The 25,365-nt window shown below is 46.4% G+C and overlaps 1 long non-coding RNA gene across 1 annotated transcript in view; it reads right to left on the reverse strand.

Annotated features, from left to right (window-relative positions):
• Window positions 1–10,844: 10,844 nt before the first annotated feature.
• The window catches only part of LOC123581656, a 106,535-nt gene continuing 92,014 nt past the window's right edge, over window positions 10,845–25,365 (reverse strand). The window contains exons 3-4 of the long non-coding RNA XR_006703913.1: window positions 12,746–22,018; window positions 10,845–11,483 (exon numbers count right to left, since the gene is read on the reverse strand). This is a non-coding gene — a long non-coding RNA (uncharacterized LOC123581656). The remainder of the gene's footprint in view (window positions 11,484–12,745; window positions 22,019–25,365) is intronic.

The raw sequence follows: 25,365 nt of genomic DNA on the forward strand, positions 1-25,365 counted from the left end.
TTAAGCGTCCAGCTTTGGCTCAGGTCGTGATCTGACGGTTTGTGGGTTAGGGCCCCACGTCAGGCTCTGTGCTGACAGCTCAGAGCCTGGAGCCTGTTTCGGATTCTGTGTCTCCCTCTTCTCTCTGCCCTTTCTGACATATATATTTTTTTTCTTTAAGATATATATATATATATATATATATATATATATATATATCTTGACTTTCAGATACAAAGAAATTGGAAACGGATATCTCAGTCCTATTCATTCCAAATCAGGCCTGTATACAGCAGGTACTCAAAGAATGTTGCCGAACGAGAAATGTATACAACAGACACTCAAAGAATGTTGCCGAATGAGCAATGTATACACCAGGTACTCAACGAATGTTGCCGAATGAGAAATGCACACAGCAGGCACTCAAAGAATGTTGCTGAGTGAGAAATGCACAAGACAGAGGGAAGCCGAAAGCGTTTTATTTTGTCGCAGTTTCCACTTACTTGTCTACCTGGTCAGAAGGCAGTTTCACCGTGAAGGTCACCTGGAAGCAAATGGAGTTTAGCTCAGAGCAATCCTTGCCCACCGGAGTCCCTCCCCAAGCTTCCCCTGGGCTCAGAATCCTCTGCAGGCAATTGCCCATCAGCGTGTGTGTGGGAGGTTGGCGCTCACCGGGGACCACGAGCCTTCCTCCCCTGGGCGGGCCGAGCAGGGCGCTGAACTGTGTAAAGAAACATCTACACCCCTTTGATGATGGTGATGATGAGAGAAAGTTTCACCAAGGTATTTCAGACCGTCTGGGTTATTGCTTTGAAAAACTGCGTGTGTTGGCTCTGATCTTTTCTACTTTATGTCATTTGCTTTTATTATTTTATTCACACTTTATACATTGGAGATCGGATCGGAGCAATAATAAGAAAATCTCTTTATTTGGACCTGGAGGCAATATTCTGAATATATATTCTTCTCTAGTAGACCCTAACCATATAGGCTTTTCCTAGAACTGCTTTTATTAGATTTCTTGGAAGCAAGCAGAAAAGATTTGCTGAATTACATCTCTAACTCATGATCAGACAGAGGGCAGTCACGGGTGCTTTCAAATGATGCACGCATACTGAGAGCTTGCTTTGTGTCTTTCCTGAGACGGCTACATACATATATTCGGTGTGTTCAACTGATCTCTGAAATGACAGTTCCTTTTATTCAAACAGGAAGCCTTTGAGTATGTTAGCGGCTTGTTTTTACCTCTAAAATAATAGTAACAAATAGTAATCGTGCCTGAGCATACGCAGATTTCACTCTCGTGCCTGAAAGCGTCGGTCTCGTGGGGCGATGCGGGGAAGGAGGGTCCCGCCACGTGATCTCCCCAGACCTCACAAAGGTTCAGAAGTGTTGAGCGTCTTCTCCCAAATTACGGCTACTTAGAGATGTGCTACCAGTAGGCAGCGATTTTGTGAATCTCAAGCCCTAGTTCTTTCCTTGGCACAGTCCAAAACGAAGCCATTTTTAGAATCAGGAAAACTACAGGCTGTCTTATGCCCTATTGTCCCAAGCCCCTCTCCAAGAATCTGGTCCAACAGTAAGAGATGAACTTCTGTTTCTGGGGAGTTAATTATATGTAGGAGTGCCCTTTGTCTTTTCAAACGCAGTCTATTTAGAATGTAGTATTACACGATTACCGGTGTTCCTTAGTACAAAGTTCCATTGTAAGAGGCTTTGGTCCTTCTTTAATACCAAGGTATTGGAAGCCCAAACTTCTCAGAGTCTCTTTAATAAGGGACTCCAGACTTCCCTGGGTCGGCTGAGCCGTCTCCAGCTCGCCCTGGCACCCTGGCTCTCTCCGGCACACGTGAGCCAGACCCCAGCCACACCTGGCTTCTTGTAGTCACCACACCTTTACATCTTTGCGACTCATCCAGGCCTGAAGCCTCAGATAGGAGGACCAAGGCTGGCATACGTTGGGGTGTGTCAACCCCTGCTTCTAATTCCTGGGATCACTCTACTGGCCAGGAGGGAAGGGGAAGGCACAGGAAGGAAAAAGGCCAGCGGTATTCGGGTGGTTTCAGAAGCTGCCATCAACGTTTCTCTTTGAGCTCAGTTGCCAAAATATGCTCGATCGGCCGCACTGAGGGGCCAGAGGGGCTGGGAAATGGCTTTATCCCCAGGGTCGACGGGCCTTTCTGTTTCTACAAAAAACTGGAAAACACATACTGGGAATTTGCAAACCATCTCTTCACTCAACCCTGGGGAGAATGACGCAGTGTAGGGACACATCCTCATTCAGGCTTAAGATTGAGGATTCTGCCAGCAACATAAAGAAGACTGGAGGACATACGGCCACGGGAAGGAGACACTATGCCAACTGGGAGAGACGTGAAAGAGACAGAAGACATAGGGCTTGGTGACCAACGAGGGACACACGTTGAGAAGCAGCGACGTGTAGGAAGACACCCAGGCTTCTGCTCTGGTGATTCATCTTCTTGCTTTTATGTCTTAATAAGTATTCTTTTGGAAGATGGCAGCAGGAGGCAATGGTGCTTAAGGAGAGTTATTGTGCTTTCACCCGTCAGGTCACCCCTGGCTCCTTGTCGAAGATGGTACCGCCAGCACCATGGCTCCAGTGTCTGCCATCGTGTCCTGTTAAAAACGCCACCTGGCATCGCTTACGTCTCCCCACAACTCACCGGTGCACTCGAACGATGCTTATCGGACCCCCATTTTGCGACACACACAGTAAGAGTTTGGGAAGGAGCGGTGCGCACAAAATGCCCAGCACCCAGCTTCCTCTAGCATCACGTCGTGGTCAGCAGTGGAACGGTCTCAGGTACCAGCTTCCATCCACTCTGTCACCTCCCAAAACTGTCCCCATCTCACTCCTGGACCAGGGCTGGATCTGACTCTCCAGGTGCTATGATGGCTTGTCAACATATGATGTCGCTTGTATGACGGCAGCACCTGAGGCCAGCGCGGGCACGGTTCTGACAGGTTTCACCCATTTCCACTGCTTTGCTTCAGAACAGCGTGAACCCCCTAATAGCGGGGAGTCCAGCAGGACCAATGTCAAAGCCTAAATGAGGACCACACTGATGGGTCATCCCTGATAGCAGCAGTAGGACTTAAAATGGGAACATCTGGCGGGGGGAGTAAAACTCAGGATGCGGAGACAGAGGCTGGTTACGGGGCTCTTTTCCCTCCCTGCTTTCTGTGCTCCTCCTCTTTCCAGGCACCCACTTACAGAGTCTTCTTCTGGAAGGCTCTTCGCACAAAATGGCAGCATTGTGTGTTTATTCAGGAGGCTACACCTCAATAAGGTTCTTAGGTTGGAAATTCTGGCAAGGAATAGGTAAGCTAATCTATATTAAAGTGGCAGTGTCCACAAACATAATAGCCTGGTACTCATCCTAAGACAGCAGCGTGGTAGCCAAAGGAACGAATCTGTAATGATGGATTTCCCAGTGTCCCAGGGAGAGCAATTTCTCATAACAATACAACCTAGTCATTTTGAACTGCTACTCCTCATTCTTATCTTTGCATGTTTCTGATCCCTTTATTTTCAACTCCAAATGGTTCATGGATCCAAATGTGAAATTTTCAATCAAAAAACTTTTAGAAGAAAACATTAGAGAAAATCTCCACAGGGCGCCTGGGTGGCTTGGTGGGGTAAGTGTCTGACTCTTGATTGCAGATCAGGTCATGATCTCGAGGTCACCATAGTAAGCCCTGAGTCAGGCTCTGCACTGACAGCAGGGGGCCGGTTTGGGCTTCTCTCTCTCTGCCCAACCCCCCTCAAAATAAATAAATGAGCATTAAAAGAAAAGAAAGAAAGTCTTCAAAGTCTTAAGGTAGGCAAAGATTTTATAAAAATCCCAGAAGAGAGCACAGGCAGCAATCTCTATATCATCAGCAAGAAACGTTTTTCTAGATGTGTCTCCTGAGGAAAAGGGAAACAAAAACAAAATAAACTCCCAGGACTACATCAAAATAAAAATTTCTGCACAGCAAAGGAAACAATCAATCAACAAGACTAAAAGGCAACCTGCTGAATGGGAGAAGATATCTGCAAATAACATATCTGATAAAGGGTTAGCACCCAAAATATATAAAGAACTGATACAACTCAACAGCCAAAGAAACAAATAATTAATTTAAAAATGGCCAGAAGACATCAACAGCCATTTTCCCAAAAAAAGACTTACAGATGGCCAATAGACACATGAAAAGATGATCGACATCACTTATCACCAGGGAAATGCAAATCAGAACAACAGTAAGATATCCCCTCACATCTGTCAGAACGGCTAAAATTAAAAACACAAGAAACAACAGGTGTTGGTGAGGATGCGGAGAAAGGGGAACCCTTGTGCACTGTTGGTGGGAATGCAAACTGGTGCAGCCACTGTGGAAACCAGTGTGGAGGTTCCTCAAAAAATTAAAAATAGAACTACCCTTTGATGTAGGAATCATACTCCTGGGTGTTTACCCAAAAAGTGCAAGAGCACTAATTCAAGGGGAAACACGCACCCTTATGTTTATAGCAGCATTATTTACAATAGGCAAGATACGGAAGCAACCCGAATGTCCACTGATAGAGGAATGGATAAAAAAGATGTGGTGTATATAATGGAATATTCCTCAGCCATAAGAAAGAGTGAAATCTTGCCATTTGTAACAGCGTGGATTGAGCTAGAGAGTACAATGCTAAGGAAAACAAATCAGTCAAAGAAAGATAAATACCATAGGATTTCACTACCATGTGGAATTTAAGAAACAAGATGAATGAACAAAGGAAAAAAAGAAAGAGAGAGACAAACCAAGAAACAGAATCTTAACTAAAGAGACCACACGGGTGGTTACCAGAGGGGAGTTGGGTGGGGGGAAGGGGGAAACAGGTGACGGGAATTCGAATTCATGGGAATTATCATGAAGACAAAAAATAAAAGAAAATGACAGAAGAAAAAAGGTAGGCAAAGATTTTATAGACAAGAAACAAACACACTAACCATAAAAGACAAGGTGTTGGCCTTTGTCAAAACTCATCAAATTATGCATATAGAAAACTGTGTATTTTGCTGTAGGCAAATTAGATCTTGGACAAAATTTCTGGAAAAGAGGAAACTAATACAACTACTGTTGCATAGGGACTCACAAAGTTCTCTTTATTGTTGTAAAGGTTGACAATGATTCATATTTCTTAGAAATCTCTTAAGGAGAAACTCAAAAAATTTTATCATTAGGTCACTCCTCACTGGAGCCCCACTGAGTCCTGTCCCAGCCCCTGGACCTGCCCTTTATCGCATGACTGCTCCCATACCTGGCTTCCCCAATAGCTGCCATCTTACGCACGGTTCATTTCTGTATCCCACGCATCTGGTACCAGGACCATTCACAGTCAGTGTTCAATGTACATTGAATAGATTGGTTATTAAGAAAAAGTATGGGGGCGCCTGGGTGGCGTAGTCGGTTGAGCGTCCGACTTCGGCCAGGTCACGATCTCGCGGTCCGTGAGTTCGAGCCCCGCGTCGGGCTCTGGGCTGATGGCTCAGAGCCTGGAGCCTGTTTCTGATTCTGTGTCTCCCTCTCTCTCTGCCCCTCCCCCGTTCATGCTCTGTCTCTCTCTGTCCCAAAAATAAATAAACGTTAAAAAAAAAAAAAAAAAAAAAAAAGAAAAAGTATGCAAATAATCGAATGATATAATCCATATGGCGATGAACTGACCTAGGTGACCAGTCTCCATCCTCCACTGGATGGATGATTATGGCTTAGAGAAGATACCATTTACATAAAAGGGGTAGAAAGGGAGGAAAGAGGAGAGAATATGAGCTTCAGTCAAAAAGAATTAGTTATTGAGGCTTTGGTTTCCATATATTCGGGACCAGCATACGTGCTCAGCAGTGTAGGGCTTTGAAGACTGGGGTAGGGTGTAGAAACAGTGGCATTTCTTCCTATTGAAATCTGTGCATCTCTGGTTATATGTGATCATCAAAAACCAAGAGACAGGGACCCCTGTGTGGCTCAGCCAGCTCATCGTCTGATTCTTGACTTCCACTCAGGTCATGATCTCGCAGTTCGCGAGTTCGAGCCCCACGTCAGATTTGGCGCTGACGTTGTGGAGCCTACTTGGGATTCTCTCTTTCTCCTTCTCTCTCTCTCTGCTCCTCCCTTGCTTGTTCTCTATATCTCTATCAACATAAATAAACATAAACTTTAAAAAATTAAAATTAAAAATAAAAAACCAAGGGGGCTGGGATGGCTCAGTTGGTTAATTAAGCATCCAATTTCGGCTCAGGTCATGACCTCACTGCTCCTGGGTTCGAGCCCCCCCCCCCCCCCCCGTGTTGGGTTCTGTGCTAACAGCTCGGAGCCTGGAGCCCACTTCAAATTCTGTGTCTCTCTCCCTTTCTCTCCCCTCCCCCACCCATGCTCTGTCCCTCTCTCTCTCTTTCAAGAATAAATAAACATAAAAAAAACCAAACAGGAGACTAACAGAACACAGGGATTATTTCCCTTTGCCGCATGGCTTGAAACCCCAGAGCTTTGTGATCTCCGCCCGCCAGTAAGTCAGGAACACTTACTGAAGGCCTGCTGTGTGGGGAGCACATGATTAGCTGCTGGAAATTGATTCATTTACATATTTATCACAAATTGAGAGTACCATGCCCTTTTCTGTTAGTAAGACAAATTATTTAATTCATGGCCCCGCAGACTACTGCTTCAAGCCCTGAATATGGGAAGTCAATTTGTATTTATTAAATAAATACTCTGGGTGGGAACAGCAATGAGAAGGAACAAGAAAATGTTCTGCTGAGATGACCTATCAGGTGAATTTCCATGAAACAGCTGGCAAAAATATAACACACGTCAAGGGATTTCTGAGCTGTTGGGCACACATCCATGCTTTCTCTCTTTAAAGAATGACAAAGGTTGGGGTGCTCGGGTGGTTCAGTAGGTTAAGCCTCCAACTCTTGGTTTCAGCTCAGGTCATGATCTCACAGTTTGTGAGTTCAAGCCCCATGTCAGGCTCCACACTGAGAGTCTTGGGATTCTCTCTCTCTCTCTCTCTCTCTCCCTCTCTCTCTCTGCCGCTTCCCTGCTCTCTGTCTCTCTGTCTCTCTCTCAAAATAAATAAATAGATAGATAGATAAACATTTAAAAAATTTAAAAAAAGAATGACAAAGGCTACCATGGGCAGTGGGTCATCCAACTGATCCAACTCACACATCCAACTCACATAAGAAATTGTGTGAACATTTGTTGTACTACTGTGTACCAGGTATGCAGGATAACTTGTGTACAGTTGGTTAATTGCATATTTAAGCTAAAAATTCAGATTGTCTTATGAGATAAACATCCCGTCTTTACAGGAAATAAAACTGAGAGGCAGAGAGGTTTGAATACGTAATCTACTGTTCTTCAGCCAGTAAGGAACAGCACAAGGACTTGAATGTGGGGCCGTTTTCCATTCGGTGATGATTCTCGGTTCACTGACTAAACAGTCATGGGGTTGAAAACTAGGGCCTCAGATCTGGGGAGGCTGAGGAGACTTTTGTTTTTCATTAGCAAGGGAAGAAACTGTAATAATGGCTGGTTTTGAACACTGTTGGAAATGGGACCCAGGGAGGATTTGGGTGGGAAGGAGAGGAGGTCTAGGGCTCCAGACTGAAAATCATATTGGATGTTTTAAGCATTGGGAGACTGGAAATTCTTAAGCCAGAAAAATGATGCACTGACCCAGGCGAAGCGATCAGACTTAGTTGAGTCAGCACGACAGATTGGTCCTGTATATAACTGAGAGGAAATAAAACTATTTAAGCCATCAGCTAAGTGTTTCCCCCTATAAGTCACAGGAGTCTAATTGGAAAAGATCACTGGTGTCATTGGTTTATGGTTCCTCCTATAGTTTCCTGATAATAGGAGTTTCCACTTTCTCTTTTCCTGGAACGAGGGATTTAATCTTTGATGGGAAAGATCCAGCGGACCTTTGACTTCCCATTTAAATAGCCCCCGATTGGCGACCTCTCATTGTTGGTGGAGGCAGAGCTGCCTTCACAATGGGGCATTTGAGTCCCTCTCAATGGGGAATTGAGCTTTCTCAGGTCGGGAGAGGATGAGTCAGATTGCACAGTGCTTAGCAGGCTGAGCACAGCATCACGGCCCAGCTGTCATCCCTCAAGAAGACTGGGGTTAGGTGCCAATATGTACCCGGAGAGCGAGTTCTCCATTAGCCAGATGGAACTTCAAGCTGTTGCCAGAACTTGCCGTCTTAAACCGACGCTGTGAAATGATACTCTGCTAGACAGAGAAATATGGATCATCAGCACAACCCTGGAGAGTTGAACAGACCAAGTTGATACTGATGTGACTCCGTTCTCCAGGGAACGGTGAACGTCCACGGGGTGGCCTGTGAGGCCACGGCTAGCCGTCGTCATCACGTGCCCGCCCCCCTAGGTCCTGAGAGGCGAGCTGGAGTCCCAGCCCTAAGACCCTGGACGGCAGCCAGGTGGAAACTGCACATCTGGGACCTGGTGTGAGAGGCACGTTGACAGCAGTAGGGGACAGACGCAGCTTCCATGGAGGAAATGGAGGGGTGCATGCTGGCGGAATGGGCAGGAGGGCAGAGGGGTGGGGTCAGAGCGCAGGGAGGGAACAGCACATTTCTGAGGAGCGCGCCTGCGAGGGCCAGGGGAGTGGGGCTCACGGAGGGGAGGGGCTCCTGCCTTCTCGGAGCGCAGGGACCCCGGGGCTGCAGGGATGCTTCGTCCTCCCGCGGGGCCGGGAGGCAGACTCTCAGGTCCCTCCGACTCCCCCCTATGCACATGGTGCTGAAGGGGCCTGAAGTGCCCCTCCAATGACAAATGCATCTTATGGTGATGGAGGCTGAGCTGTACGGCCCTTCTTGTTGAACCAGACCTCCCTCTCCTTCGTGTGCTGTGTCTCCTTCACACACACACACACACACACACACACACATGCACACACACACACGCACACACATAGCTACATATTTTTATGAATCATTTAAAAATAAATTACAGATAAGATGTCCTCTACCCCTAATCCTGCAGTGTGAGTTTTCAACAACAAAGAAACATTTCTCAGAAATACGGCACAGCAAATTCAGGCCCCGCTTCTGTTGTGTCATCAACAGACCTGGCTCAGGTTTTAGCAACCGGAGAAACTAGGCTAGGTCCTTTGTGGAATGTGTCTTTTTAAAAAAATTAAGTTTATTTATTTATTTTGAGGGAGAGAGAGAGAGCTCAAGCAGGGGAGGGGCAGAGAGAGAGAGAGAGAGAGAGAGAGAGAGAGAATGCCAAGCAGGCTCCTCACTGTCAGTGCAGGGCCCGACGTGGGGCTCGATCACGGGAGCCGTGAGATCATGACCTGAGCTGAAACCAAGAGTCAGAAGCTTAACTGACGGAGCCATCCAGGTACCCCTGTAGAATGGGGCTTAATCTGCGTTTGTGGAATGTTTTCTTGCGATCACTCTGAGTATTCCTATTTGGGCAGGAGCACAGCTGTTGTGATGGGGACCTCTTCCCGGCGCAGACCGTCAGAGGCACGTGCTGGCAATCGTTCCCCTTAGTCTGGACTTCTCTGGACCGTGAGCCTCAGACCCACGGCCCAGCCGCCAGCCAGAGAGAGTGTCCCTCAGAGAGCATTCTTGAAACCCCATTGGAAGTAGGATTCCTCTCCCCACTGCACAGATGTTATCTATGATGGTAACGTATTTCATCGTTTTGTAACCCTCATCACCATCTGAAATTCTCCATTTGTTGTTCATGTGTTGGGGTCATGGCGTCTGGCTGCTGCATCCAGAGTGCCCGGCAAAGGGCATCGTTCCCAGCAGATGCTCTACACCTCAGCCCAGCACGAACCCCGGGACCACCCAACCCAGGTGACCATGCACCCAGACTGTGTTCCCCTTCCTTCCTGCACCCCAAACCCTCTCAACACGGGTGTATCCTCATTCTGAGACCATGCCATGAAATTTCACAGCCCCCCCACCCCCCCGAGTTTGACCTGATTTGGCTGCCTGGGGCGATAATTTGTCGTTTAACAGTGTGGCAAAGCCCCACTCAACTTTTCAAGCGACAGTGCAAATGTCACTTCCCCTGCGAAGTCATCCCTACCTCCACAAGAGAGAATCAATTTTCCTCATCTGTGATCCCAGAACAATTTATTCATAATGGTGGACTTGTGTGGCACATAGCCCACTAACAGCTAGGTGCCTTCTGAGTTCCTGAAAGCTAAGGCTGTGTGATATCATCAACCCCAGGTAAAACACAGGAGATGGTCATTTTTTCTTTCTTTCTTTTTTTTTTTTTTGTTTTTGTTTTTGTTGTTGTTTTCGAATGAGAGCTTCCACCCAGAAAATCAGCACGAAGCTCATCCAGGTTTTGTATCTTGTCACGGCAGCCACACCCATTACCTGCTTTCCTCATTTGATAGAACAAAACGTCCGCCATCCCCCACCTTGCTCTGCGCTCCCAATAACGGCTCTACTGTTTGGGCACAAAACAGGAAATTCTGAATTTCTCACTCTGAGGCTTCAACTTCCAAAAATGGCCCCTAAGCAACACTCACGTTTGAGTGTTATTTATTTTGAGCTAATGCACTAATGGGCTCAATAGCATATTTATTTGGCTTTTGGCAGGGGACTGACTGCCTTGACCTCAAAGCAGAAGCACCAGGGGACATTCTGGAGGAAAGATGAGCTGTCTTAAAAATAATAAAGACGGAGAAACCTCAAGGAACACCATGGATTCAGCCTCTGGATAGACTCAGGAATATACCTGTGCTCACGGTAGGTCACCCCATCTCTTCCAAAGATCAAAGCCCAATGAGAAGAAATCAGAGAGGATACGGAGGAGGTTACAAATGAGAGTAAGTATTCATTGAGCACTTTTGTTCCTCTGTGAGTTGGCCTGAGATCCTCTCTGTCGATAGTGGAGAGGTAGTTCTAGGGTAAGCTCCGTGCACGCTGGTGGCTTGGGTGGCCTTTCCTGAATGCTGGTCTACAGACACTGCCACACGAGCCATGGCAAGGGTCATAGGCATGACCGAGAACAGGGTGTGCTTGTTGAATGACTCCATATAGAGATAAGATATAATTGACTCCAATCTGTGCAGAAAACCCCCAGATGTGCTCTTAACTTAAAGCAACCAGACTCTCCAAGGACACACATTTGTTCTGTGGGCCCTTTTCATAACATGGTTTTTAGGTAGGAGCCCCTCCCATGTAGACGTGCATTTGAAACATAGTTCCTTCTCATGCCTTATCATCGGGGTCTAATTTTACTAGTCCCCTTTCCCTACAAAATGGGTGAGGGAATTAAGAGGTCACAGACTTCCACCAACAAAATAGGGAAGACATGGGATGTGAGGTACAACGGAGGAAATATGGTCACTCATATAGTAATCATTTTGTAAGATGACAGGTGGTAACTAGACTTATCACTGGGATCATCTCATGATGTATGGAAATATCAAATCTCTATGACGTACACCTAGAAGGAATAGGATATTGTATGTCAATTACATGTCAATCAAGACCAACAAACAAATACAGACACTATTCATTTGAATCAAAAAAAACCCTCACCTACTACACGGCTGCCCGCGCACCATTCTGGGTCTGCCCCCCTCTCCTTCTGCAGAACTTCTTTTCTAGAAGAGCCCACCTTCTGAATTGAAACCCACTGCATACATCCACCACCCTGTCTGATAGGCCACCACCTAGAGTCAATTGCTGGCTTTGAAACAGAAATGCAAAGTGTAAAAGAATGAACTTAAAACTGGCTCGTGGAAGAATCGTTGCCCATGGAAAAGTACCGGGTGCCATTTTTAATTGCGTAGAAAATTGTGTGAGCTGACAAATGCACACAGGGAGGGAAAGGTAACGTCAGGTGGCAGCTCCAGAAAGGTTAGTTAGGGAGCTAAGCAGAGGTGGTAGTCGTGTATGCATACACATCAAGCTTCGAAATATCAAGAAACACAGAATGCTCCTACCGAGTCACTGGGAAACATGGGAGAGATTGATTCCAGGAATTTTATATCCATCTGTGATGGCCCTTCCATTGAACTTATTCCTGTAGAATTAGGAAGAGGCTAGAAACTAAGTTAGGACCATGTGCACGGCTATATGGGACTAGCGTGCGCCCTCAGAGCTCAGACGTCACGTCAACCCAATGCGTGCGCAAAAGCTGTCACCAGCCGGACCCCAAGACTTGACCTTTACAGCTCACCCGCTTGTAGCCACCGGCTATTTGTCCCACATTTTTCCCTCAGCTCTTCTTTCCAGCTCGTCTCCTTACTCAGGCGAGGACCCTAGACCCTAACATCCCGTGATGGAGATGGAAACTATCCCTCAAGCAATAACAGCTCAAGGTTCCCACAGGGACAGACCGGCCAGACCAGTTTGGGCATCCCGCCCACCGCCCCCCCCCACACACACACACACTCACGCCTGCGCAGATGGACCACGGAGAGACAGGCCGGTCCCTTTACTTCATTGTGATTCTAAGTCTCCACCCCGGGAACAGGAGCCTCGTGTACATAACATACAGAGTATGCACAGGCGGGTCTCCTTAAGGCGCCCGCGTGACCTCAAGCCGCCTCCACCTGCAGTGGCGAGGCCTCCCTACCTAGGTGTTCATCCTGACCCCAAATAAAAGGAGCCCAGCCCCCCTTGCCCGGGGAGTCAGGGCTTTGGAAGTCATTCCCCCTGATCTCATTTGCTGAACATACTTTCTTTTGTGCGACAACTCACCTGGTGTGTTTTTACAACTCACCTCAGAGAGAACTCACGTTGGCTCGGTTACACAGCCGGAACCTCACGGAGAAGGGTGATCATCCCCTCCTCTGGGAGAGGGGGGCACAAGAGGGGCACAGGCATCTTGGACCCCAAACAGGTCCACGACCAGAACCGCAAGACAATATTCGCAATGGCAACACGATCCCCCCTTATGGAGAACATTCATGATAATAAGATAATACAAAAACTTCATTTTTTAAATTAAAAATTCCCTTGTTTCTCTATGCATTATTTATTTCTTTGCATCCTGAGCTGATTATTTATTCCGTTTATAATTTCCACGCTGTCTCTGTCACTCACTGTCTTCCTATCTCCTTCCCCCTGTCTGGGGTGGAGAAGTGTCTACACTAATAAAAGCCCATGTGTAAGAATCTTTCAGAAATATGCTGATTTCTCCAGCTCTCATGTCATGAGTGGCACTTCTCATTTTGTGTAAGATCAAGATTTTTTTAACAAAACATTTGTTTTACATTGGCATTGTTGGTATTTGCTTGAGGTCGTATGTGAAAATAAGGGCCCCGTTTCTCTTTAGAGAAGTCAGGATTTATCTTCTGCATAATGGAACTCCTCAGAACCAGCACCCTGACCCATCTGGAGGTGTCTCCTTTCCCCCAAGTGTTTTATATTCAAAACAACTGAAGATTGAAAATGTCCTGCAATGTGGCACTGTGAACTTTCTAGACCTTTCTTGGTGAGATGATTACAAACCTCCCGTGGACACCTAAATGTAATGTGAGGTTTGGAATTGATCCAGACCTGGGAAAACATAGCAATGAAGGACATTTCTGAGACAACACATAACTTTGATCATGGATTTTGAATTAGCTGGTGGTTTTGCATTGTTGTTAAATATCCTGATTTGGATAATTATACAGGGATTATGTAGGAGAATATTCTTGTTCTTAGGATAAACAGAATGAAATATTTAGAGGTAACGAGACATGTCATGTTCAGCTTCTTACCAAATGTGTCTGGAAGGATAAAAGATAATGAAAAATAAGAAGAAAAATAAAACTCAGTAAATACACACACACACACACACACACACACACAGAAAGAAGGTAAGAACAGTGTGCAAAAGGTGAATAATTGTTGGGTCTATAAAGGTTGTGCAATGTTTGCAGTGCTCTTACAGCCTTTCTGTAAATTGAACTGATATTTAAGTAAAATCCGCAATTTACAAAAAAAAAAAAATCATTCGAGAAGAAAGTCCTCACTTACTGACTGTGTTGGTCATTAACATTTTTCCTTGTTTTCCTAGATACGCGCTTTAAAAAAAAAAAAAACTGTATTTATAAATTAAATAAAATGTTACTAAAACTCCAGGGAGTTGTGGCTCTCGTAGTTTTTTTGTTTTCCTCCCTCAAAGGTTGCATTGGAAAATAATACCCCTCCCCCTTCAGAAACAGCCCTGCTTTGCAGGAATCTCAAGAAAAATATTTAGAAAATAGAGGGAAAATAGCACAATATTTTGCCGAAGGATATTCTTCGGGTTTGGTCTTTGGCCTTCGCCCCTCTCTCCCTCTGTTGGCTTGAAAACTCATGCCTTTTGGTGTCCGGGTGATGCAGAATCGCAGAGGACAAAAGCAGGGTCTCCGAGCCTCTCGGGTCTGGACTCTGGAGGCCTTTCTCCGTTTGAAATATTCCAGAGACCCGCTCACCATCAGCGAAAACCACGCCGGTGCTGGCGGGAAACGCGGCACTCGAGGTGTGCTATCTGTGAAATGGCAACCTTCGGGTTCAGAAATGCAGAACCGGCCTGAGTGTTTCCACTGGCTGCGGGTGTGCAGAGGAGGGGGGAGGCCCTGTGGGAGGAACAGCGAGCGACTGGACTGCAATTGTGTCTCCTGGAATCAGAGGGCCTCTCCTTGCTGACCTGCCAGCCGGCTCCCTGGAATCCTCCCCCCCCCCCGCACCCCCCGCCCCACTGTGTCGCTGAATAGATGGCAGAGGACCCCTCAGCCCGCGGGCCGGCTTAGCTTCAGGCTGGACATGAATTGATGGCGCGGATCTACCCTGTTTGCTTTCGCAAAATAAGTCAGCAGCCTTGCGGGATGGGCCGCATGGTAACACCCCCTTTTGCGGGCCTGCCCGTCTCTTCCTGTCTGTTGCTGCTGGCTTTACCGCGCCCCCCCTCCACCCCCAGTCCTAAATAAGTTCTTACAAGCAGCAGAGACTGCAGGGAGAGCCATTCACGACCCTGGGGGGAGGAGCGAGCGCTTGAACACGGGGATCTAGTGTTTTCTTCCCTTTTCTTTCCCTCCTCTCCTCCCCCCTCCCCGCCCTTTTAAAGAAACCCACCTTCCCTGCTCAAATTCCAAATCGTTTCAAAGTGCAGCAAAGGCTTCTCCTCCCTGCGTGCCCTTCTCCTTTCAAAGGGAGACCATCTGAACAGAAAGCGCAAGTTTATTCAGGTGGCATGAATCAAACAAGCCCCCAAGTGACACAAAGCCGGGCTGCAGACAGCAGCCCCAGTGTGTCTCTCATTGCCTCCGTCCTAAGAAGCATAACAAAACCCCAGAAAAACAGGCGGCCAGTAATCTCCTCGCCTTCGCCAGAAGCAGGGTGATGGCAAAGCTGCCCTCTCATTATCGTCTCGGTCTCAAGGTTAGAATTAGACCCTTAGGGTAAGGAGCTGTCAATTAGAGATAACTCCGGCCAATGCCGGCTGAAAGCTGGAGTTATCTCCTAGCAACCCGCGCATTCAGGGTGCCCGGCCGTCCTAAGCGCTGCCGGCTGCTCAAGAGTCATCTCGAAGACAGTGAAATAACCTTTGCAGTCAGAGCAGACGCGTCGACAATTCTCCTCCCTCCGTCCTCCGTGGAGTCCGGGTGACATTTGGCTGGAAGTGGGTTTGAGTCTGGAAAGAGGGAAGGTTTCCTTGTGGTCCAGCGGCAGATGTTGCAAAGGGAGGATTTAAGAGGGGGAGCTGGCCCGACCGTCAGGAAATCTGAATGCAATCTGGAGGCTAGATACCCTCGGCTTCCAGATAGGAGTCTGTCATGTTTATGTATAAGCGGACGGCTTCTTCCCTCGCGTTGCCTGTTTTATGCTTAGGAGGAATTTGCCAGCACTGCAGTGGCTATGGTTACTGCGGGGACTCAGCCTTCCCTTTATCTAGCATGGCAGGGCATATAGAGAGCCGACAAGCATAAATCCTATTAAGAAAAGCACATGGTTATGCACCATTGATGTAGGGAACGTCACAGAATTTACTACTAGAATATCTGCTCGGTGCAAAAAAAAAAAAAAAAAAAAAAAAAAAATCACATACATTCCTCAGCGTTGTCTCTTCATTAGATCTGGGGATCGTGTTGTTGATTTTTCTAATCTCAAGCAGAGTGAGGATGACAGAATGCTGGGTGATGACCAGGGGGTGGGGAAAAGCCAGCCTTTGATTCTCCATTGGTATCTACGACAACAAAGGGATACCCCAGAAATGGTGTAAAAATAGCAGAGGCAGAATACCCAGCCTGCTGCGGGGTATAAATTAGGCATTGCTCTTGGAATTAAAGATTTGGCTTCACAAAGCTCTTTTGTAGGATAACAGCCTCCTGGGTTCCTGGAGCGGACCCCAAGCACTGGCCTTTTGGTCGGAAAGCTCCTCAGGGCCCACCCCTCGGTCACTTCTGGGGTCACAACTGCTGTTGTGAAATAGCTCTCACTCGTGGTGCCATCTTTGCCGAGGCCCAGGGCCACACCCACAGGCGCCCTGCAATTTATCATCCAAATCATTGTCTTATTTTGTTTTTAATTTTTTGGGGGGGACTTCAGTCATTCTCCAGTATTTGGGGGACAATGATCAGATAGCCGAGGAACAAACAAAACCCACGCCAAGGAGGCTGACCGATGGGTGTCAGGTGGGAGAACAAAACGCATTCTGGAGAAAGTCAATCTTAGAGCACAAGGGTGCACATCGTTGTCACGTTGGCGGCTGTGGGTTTATGCAAGGAGAGATCGGTTCTTTATCAGGCAGCACGATAAAGAAAAATGTTCCTTATATTCCTTCTCCAACCTGAACTGTTTTGCCGTGGATTTATCTTGACCCTCGCTGCCTGCAGATGAATCACTCATTAAGCTCAAATGCACGTGTCGTTGTGTTACCTCTTGTCGACACCACGGTACCCAGGAAAGATTTGGACGAGGGGGAGACGCTTGAGGAACTTTGAACAAATCTTTTGTGTGTGTGTATCTGTGAATGGGACTTACCTACATGTCTGCTTTGGCCGACTCTAAAAATCAAGACGATGGCTTAAAAAAAAAGCCCTAGCCAATATATCAAACACAGCATGGAATACCCAACGCCTTAAAATCAAGTTATGTGTGATTTGCAGAAATGGACCCTTCCTCATGAGTGGGGAACGTGGATGCAGGTTTAGAAATCGCTTCACGAGGCGGACGGACGCACCTTGGCTATTTTTCCCTGTGGTGATTCTACATCACAAATATTCAAATCTTAGCTGTTGTAAGTAAACACAGGCTTGGAGCATTTTTACAAATACTGCCATTGTTGATGTTTTTAAATCTCGAGTTCTCTCTAGCATGGAGAATATCCCTGCATTTGTAACATGCTACTTGGCACTGGCTTGAATACAGTGAAAGAAAAAAAAAATTGACTCAAAAAAAAAATCAACAGCAATCAAAATTTACTTTGTTAAACAGCAGACCAGTAATCTCCCAGGACTGTGTGTCGGGCTGTCACTGCTGGTTCCCTAGGAGATGGTTGAAGTTAACCTCTTCACTGCTGTATGAATTGCATAAATTCTCCGAGCATCATCACCAGGCCCTCAGGCCCGCCTATGGCTCATTAATCTGTGGCCAAGAGCCTCAATTTCAAAGGGTTTTCGGTGTGTAAAGAGGGTCAAAGATCAGGCTATATCTAGATGCAAATTTGATTCCTTCCGGGCTTTCGGGGTACCTCGCCTTACTAAGTTTCTATTATTTGATGTTGCAGATACAAGAACGCATCATTAATTAATGCTGGTCAGGATTTGATAGCTCTTTAGTACACAGACTTCTCGACGAAACTGATGTCTCCTGACTTCCACGACATAGAAGACCAGACTGTATTTCCTGAACGAGGTTTAAGGGCTACCATATTTCATTTATGTGCATATGTGTATTTAAAAAACAAAATGCCGCTTTGAAAACAATGTGAATTGCTTTCTGATTCTTTACACATGCACTATTTGATAGACATCTGATATAGATGCCATATGTGTATATATAATGATTTTAAAACAGTATTTCTTAATGTGCTCAGCCATAATTTTCGATAGATGTCCATCCAGGGTTAGCTGTTGGGGAAACGTAATGGCACGGCAGAGACCAAATCCTTCCTTGGCTCTGTGTTTGCAAAAGGACCCTGAATAAGTCAGGGACCCTGAATAAGTCATCCCCTCGAGAGCCCCAGTTTCTGCCTCTGAAGAAAGGGAGGTTCAAATGAAGTGAAATATTTGCAAGGGAACGATGGCGTTTAAACTCTTAAGCAGATACGAGGCATGTCTATAATTTCTATTTCTATTTCTATTTCTGTTTCTATACTTTCATGTCTGTTTTGCGAGACATTAAAAAAATATACCTCAGTATCATTCAGAATCGTTAATCTTCAAAAGCATGAAAAGCAGCATTTACAGGCATATTTTTTATTACCCCTACGTTGCCCACCCGCAACCGGAAAAACATCCCTTACTGACCACGCTTAATTGAAATCAATTTTCTAAGTGTACAAATGTTCGTGTCTCGTACATAGTTTGATTTTCCTTGTCCAGGGAAGGTACCTAAGGTCATTCGTGAGGTGACACCTTTGGCAGGTGGTACTTCTCTTGCCAATTCGTGAGTACCAGTCTTTCTCCCTCTTACCGTTGTCCTTGCCTCGTTATAGCTATTCACGGCTATGTTGACCGATTTTCCTTACCACGATAGGATGTCCCTAATCTGAAAAGCTACTGCTGTGGCTAGAATCAGCCGTCGGAAACTGAAAGGCTCCGATGAATCCGGGAAATATAACAAAAGAAGATGTTTATCCCAAGAAAGCATCTACTACTAGACTCATACCTCTAACCTAGGGGCTTCATCCTAAATGCATTTGGACTAAATTTTGGTCTCACTTTCGGATTCCTAATTTTCAAAAGAGAATGCTGCTCTGGAAATTTCTCTACTTGTCAAAGCCCATGCAGCCATGGAAAAATACAGTTGGAAGAATCAGGCCAGGTAAAAGAGAGTGTTCTGTATTGAGAAGCGCACAAAGACTCAATTATCAAGGCCTTCGCTGATTTTTATTCACCGTTTTATTCTCTTGCAGGTGTCTAGTGGAAAAAGCCGCAGCTTGAAATATACGTGTGTGTGTGTGCATGAATATGCACACGCGCATGTCTACGTGCACACACACACATAGCAAGAGCCAACAGATTAACAGCAAACTAAGAGTAACAAAGCTTTCTTAAAAGTTGCACTCGGTTATCCAAATCCGATTTTGCCATATTTTCATAGTCCACAGAGAACCATGTTTTAATTTATCTTTTCACCATGGCATCACACAATAAGCTCTACCTGGGCAGGCGGAAAGTGGGTACCATATTTATGCGCTAAGGCGTCGCCCCATCGTGTGATAGTGAGAAGGACACAGAAAGGCAACTGGACGACCCTTTCGCTCCTACAATACCTAATCTGATGTACTAAAGTCATTAGAGAAAAGCCTCGCTGGTCATATATCACCCACGCTTTGAACTTAGCCATGCATTGGCTATTTCCGAGATTTATTCATGAAAACAATCCTGGATCTGAATTTAGAATGGGTGAGGGGCTGCCGAGTGACCCCAGGAGCCTGCGGGACCCTGTGGCCCACTGCTAGGCAACAGCCCATCCCCAGTGCCTGCAACAGACAGACCACAAAAGGAATGACCTCATCCACAAATCAGCTATTTGATATGCAGATCGGACCGCGGGCCTCTTCAGTAACACAGCACTTCGCAGGCAGCAGGTGCAAGGAAGAAGTGAGTGCCTTGTCATCATTTCAAAAGCTGGGCTGCCTTCCTCTCTCCCTCTGGCCCTTAACAATTTCTGAAGCTCGATTATCTTCATTTTTTATTTAGACGGTCCATTTACACAATCAGGGTTCCTACTCTGCTCTCGGTTCAGAGGCCGAACCTTAAGCCCAGACGCGAGGCCGGATTTAGAAGCCACACGAGCTATTGAGGGAGGATAACATCATCCCGCCTCTTCTGAATACGTAGTAGAACGACACAAAAATACCGGCGAGTCTGGCCACAGGGCCGTTCTGTCCGCCGTCCAGTACCTTGCGTTGCCGATGACATACATCTCGAAAATAATGATGGCTGCCTACGGCAGAAATGGAGGTGGCTTCTCCATGTGTGCTGGAAGCAACAACGTAAGTTAAGAGTGATATGAAAATATTCACCTCGATCCTTTATCAACAGCTTTCTTTTGTGGTCGCAATGGCATTCAGCACCGCGGCTGTGGAGGCCTCCGGTCAGAATGACGGCTTGCTGGGTCATAGGATGAAGGTGTTTTTTTAGCCAAGAAGGAAAACAAACAAACAAACAAACAAACAAACAATTCATTACACCCCACCCCCACTCCCCAGCCTTCACACCAGCGGTGAGGTCTTGTGTGTGCTTCATACGGCTATAAAGTGCAATGTAATATAATTTATATTGTCTGTGGTTGCAGGTTATATCCTGAAAGTCATAAACTATTATGGTTTTATGGCTCTGCTGCAGCTATTAACTAAATGAAAGAGTTATTCATTTGAAATCTGGAACCTGTACAATGCCCGGGCTTAAGTTCATCAAGATCCACGGGTGTAAAATATATAAAAATATGAGAGAGAAAGGATTACACACAGTGGGGGTGGGGGAAGGGGGGGTGTCATCTTGTTGAATTTCTGCTCTGCACTTATGTTCACATGTCTGGAGGGTCTCATGTTCTACTCTTGGACTTGAATCCCAACAGCTGGTTTGGATTGGGTTGTGTCTATGTTTTATGTGTATCAAATACGAAGATTGTGTGCATATTCCCACACACACAGGACACACGTGTGTGTGTGTGTGTGTGTGTGCACGTGCGTGTGTGTGTGTTTAGGTACAGATACAGAGGAACACGGGGGTGCTGAGTAAAATGAACATTTGGCTTTGGCGTAAAAACGTGCCCTGTTTTGCCACAAATCAACTCTTTTCTTTTCAATTGCTTATACACGTATCTCTTTTCAGGGCCTGTGAGTTCACTTTTTAACATTAGCTCTGAAGAAGTCACCAACACGTGCTGCTCCTGCTGACTGGGGGTTGGGACACACAGGCAGCCCCTGCCAGGCACACTGCTGGTCCGAGATATTTTAATCTCCTCCTTAGCATTGGAGGGATCCCTGCATATGAAGAATCATAGACTGCTGCCGCTGAAAAGCACAGTGTGGGGTCTTACCTTAGCAAACACGCAAACAAAAAGGTGGAGGCTTGGAAGGAGTGGTGAATGAAGATTAAAATCCTGGGGATACGCCTTTTGTCCATCAACCCAAGAAATAGAGAAAGGATTGCCGGGGCCCCCACTCAAACTGAGGGCATGCGAGAGTCTGTTTTCAGAGGCTGATTATCACCCTTTGTCACCAGCTGAATCCTCCTGCCCACGCCTCCACCTGGAATCCCCAGTGTGGCTAGATTTGGAGGCTTCTAAGAAAGGAATTAAGGTTTAATAGGGTTCCCATCACAGTAGACGGTATTTCAAATGCCACAAAGCCACTTAAAAACAATACTAATAATAAATATCTGTGGCATAAGTACTATGTTTACATTGCCTTCGGAGGCATGTTTCTGGGGTCCCGGTAGTATGAAAGGAGGGTAGTGTCTTGGATCTCAAAGAGGTGCCCTATGGCATGAATTAAAGAAAAATAACTAAGCATAGCTGGGGAAGAAAAGAGCCGAGTAACACTGAGCGGACAACAGGCACTCTGCTGGCGTCTTATTTAACCTCCCTCACGGTAACTCTCAGAAAGAAGCATGCATCCCCCCCGCTACCCAGGTGAAGAAAGTTGAGGGTCAACTTATCCGAAGTCATCGAAGAGATTGGCAGATTCACACCCACGATCCCCTGTTCCAGGGCTCCCCTAATTGTCTGCTCCAGGCTCCAGGTGTGCAGGTGAGAAACGAGGTCTCCCGACTTGACTCTTCAGTCCCCCTTGGCCCCACGTAGATGACGAGGAGGTGGCAGAACATTCTGCGTGAGAAGAAAACGAGAGAACGTAGATTGAGGTCGGAAAAAACACTGACCATGTGGAGGGTATCGGCCAAATTAATTTGGAATCCTGTAAGTTTGAACCATGAGAAAGAACGCAGAGAGCAGTTAGCCACAGATTGCGAAGGACCCGAGTGAGGACAGAGTTTATTCTTCCGATGCTGGTGAGTCATTAGGATCTCTGGAAAATACAGCTACTTGGAAGGAGCACATTTAGAACTCGCACTAGTGGGGGGGCACCTGGGTGGCTCAGTCGGTTAAGCGTCCGACTTCGGCTCAGGTCAGGATCTCGCGGTCTGTGAGATCAAGCCCTGCGTCGGGCTCTGTGCTGATGGCTCGGAGCCTGGAGCTTGCCTGGGATTCTGTGTCTCCCTCTCTCTCCCTGCCCCTCCCCCATTCATGCTCTGTCTCTCTCAAAAATAAATATTTTTTTAAAATAAATAAATAAATAAATAAAGAACTTGCACTATGGGGGCACTTGGGTGGCTCAGTAGGTTAAGCGCCCGACTTTGGTTCTGGTCATGATCTCACGGTTCGTGAATTCAGGCTCTGCATGGGCTCACAGCTGTCAGCACAGAGCCCACTTTGGATCCTCTGTCCCCCTCTCTTTTTGCCTCTCCCCTGCTTGTCCTCTCTCTCCCTCTCTCTCTCTCTCTTTCTCTCTCTCTCATACTTTCTCAAAATAAATAAATAAAAACTTAAAAAAAAAGAACTTGCACTATTAACAAAACTTTGCCTTTCTCCAGGAGACAGGCCCCAAGCAGAGATGGGAGAGTGTGTCAAATATTGTCTCACTTGTCTTTGCTTTTGGTGTGTTTCTGGTTTGATTCGATCCCGAGTGATGTACCACCTCGCACCCCATGTGTCTCTCTCCTCCGTAGCGTTGGGCTTCTCTGAAAGCCCCATGAAAACGTAAGGTGGCCATTCGTTCAGGGGTGATCGTAGCTCCTCAAGGCAGAGGCCATGACTCTTCCCTGTAAACTGCAGACCTACCATGGTGCGCACCCTGTCACACAGTAGGTGCTTGGTAGGGATCTGTTCATCAGGGATTTTTAAGGGAACCGGAACAGGAGCAGAGACAAATGTCCTCCGGTGCTGGAAGGGTGTGTTCAAATCGGAAATCTCAGGTCGGTGCCCTGGGGAAAAAGAGTGGCGGTGCGGAAATGAAGGACTGGTGCTCTCCGCAGAGTGAGATTCGTGTTAACCGGGGACAACAGATGGCCAAGAGTGGCTGAAAGTCAGTTCTGATCCGGATGCCCGTGCCCGTTTCACACAAAAAGATATATACATGCTTCACCTGAAGCAGGTCCTTGAGCCCAGGACCAAAGCGTTGGGGAGGATTATATTTATTTGAAAGGTATCATTGTTCTGGTTAAAACGAGTAAAAGGAGGGTCACCTGGGTGGCTCAGTCGTTTGACTTCGGCTCAGGTCATGATCTCGCAGTTTGTGGGTTCGAGCCCCGTGTCGGGCTCTGTGCTGACAGCTCAGAGCCTGGAGCCTGCTTCAGATTCTGTGTCCCCCCGCTCTCTGCCTCTCCCCTGCTCATGCTCTGTCTCTCTCTGTCTCAGAAATAAATAAAAACATTAAATTTTGTTTTAATTTAAAAAAATTAAAAATTAAAAAAAAAAAAAGTGAAAGGAACGTAAGTTCCCGTGTGCAGGCACAACAGAGGAGGTAAAAAGAAAACCAGACACCGCGGACTGCACGAGAAGGTGTGGCCGCGATTCCTCATCCCAGAGCATCTCCACAGCCTTCTTGCAGAACGGGACAAGGCAGGCCGTTTGCACACACGTACGCTATGTTCCACGTTCCGTGCTCACTCATCCCTGCTGGACTACTGGTGACATTCAGGCCAAAACTAACGCAGCGGTGCCTCCCGGGTGCCAACAGGCAGGAAGTGTGCGGATTGGCCAACCGGGGCACAGCGACGGGTCTCAACTTCAAAGTTAAGCCAGCCAGCCGCACAGGGAAGTGTCTTATCGCTGGGTCTTGCCAAAATATCTACACGTTCACCGCAAGCACTACTGATCCACATGCTACATTTCTCTTCTCTCGTGTATCCAGGACAACGAGAGAAATCTTTCTATACTTTTGCGAAGCTGAAATTATTTATTCAAATGTTTTCAAAGTTGGCACCATTGCAAAGCACATTTTTTTTTTTTTTTGCCAGCCATTTTCTCTCATTTTTTTTCCTAAGCCCATGTGTATTTTAAGCAAAATCTCATCCATATGGTCCTCATTTCTGGTCTCGTAATGCATCTATATGTTGTCCTGTTTGTTATTCGAGATCTTTTTCTTTAGGTTTCTCTTAAGGTTTGTATGCCTATTTTTCTGTTTGTTTGTTTCTTTCCTTCAGAAAAAAAGGCTTCCTTAGGCGTTATAGAAAATAGTTATATATTAGCGGTTCTGAACATCTCTTTTTCCACACCTTAAGTAGGGACAGCGTTCATGGTGGCTTCATGATGCTAAGCCAGGAACTGGCTGCTTGATGTTCTGTATCTCATTCCCTCTTCCCACGGACCCTGTAATGAAGTTACCGCCCCCATTTTGCAAGTGGACCCACAGAAAAGAGAGCATCCTGAGGGGTAAGATACTTCACGTAAAGTCTCACGATTTATAGCACAGTGCTTTGCAAAGCCCACACTCGTCTCCATTATACTCCACTGCCTGGTACCATATCTAATTTGGGTATAAGGCAAGCATTATATGAATGTATGTTTATTCATGGTGCAAATGAAATGTGCCACATTCTCCCTTTGGGAGGATTCCATGGAAGATCTTTGCTCCTCTCTGGAGAGTTCTATATTTTGATACCCTTGTTGGAAAGTCAGCTCCAATATGTCCATTCTTTTCTCAACCACCCATCATTTGATACCTGGATCAACGGATCGCTGGAGTCCTGGAGACCCTACGGAACTGTAGGAAGCTGGACGCACAAATTAGATCCTTCTCTTTGTTGTAATTTTTGCTATGTATTAAAAAAACACTAAATTAAGAGCGTGGGTGCTCTTAAAGAGATGCTAACGTAAGTGGTCACTACAACAATTGCAATAATGCAAGGGCGAGTTTTTCCCATGCTCAGGACACAGCAGGCTCTGTGTCTTCAGGTCTCACTGTCCTTACCTGCTGCACTGGCCTAATGATAGGTGTTAGTGGTTCTGGTCGCCAACTCCAATGCGCGTGTGTGGGAAGGGTATCCTTACCACCAATCAATTCTTGGACATGAGCTGGACACCAGGTGTCCTGTAATTCCACCCAATTCTGACGCTGTGCACCTAGAGACGGCCTGAAATCCTGCAAGTTGGGTCTCAGTCCTATGACACAGCAC

Source organism: Leopardus geoffroyi, chromosome A3 (assembly GCF_018350155.1).
Source record: "Leopardus geoffroyi isolate Oge1 chromosome A3, O.geoffroyi_Oge1_pat1.0, whole genome shotgun sequence".
Taxonomy (NCBI): domain Eukaryota; kingdom Metazoa; phylum Chordata; class Mammalia; order Carnivora; family Felidae; genus Leopardus; species Leopardus geoffroyi.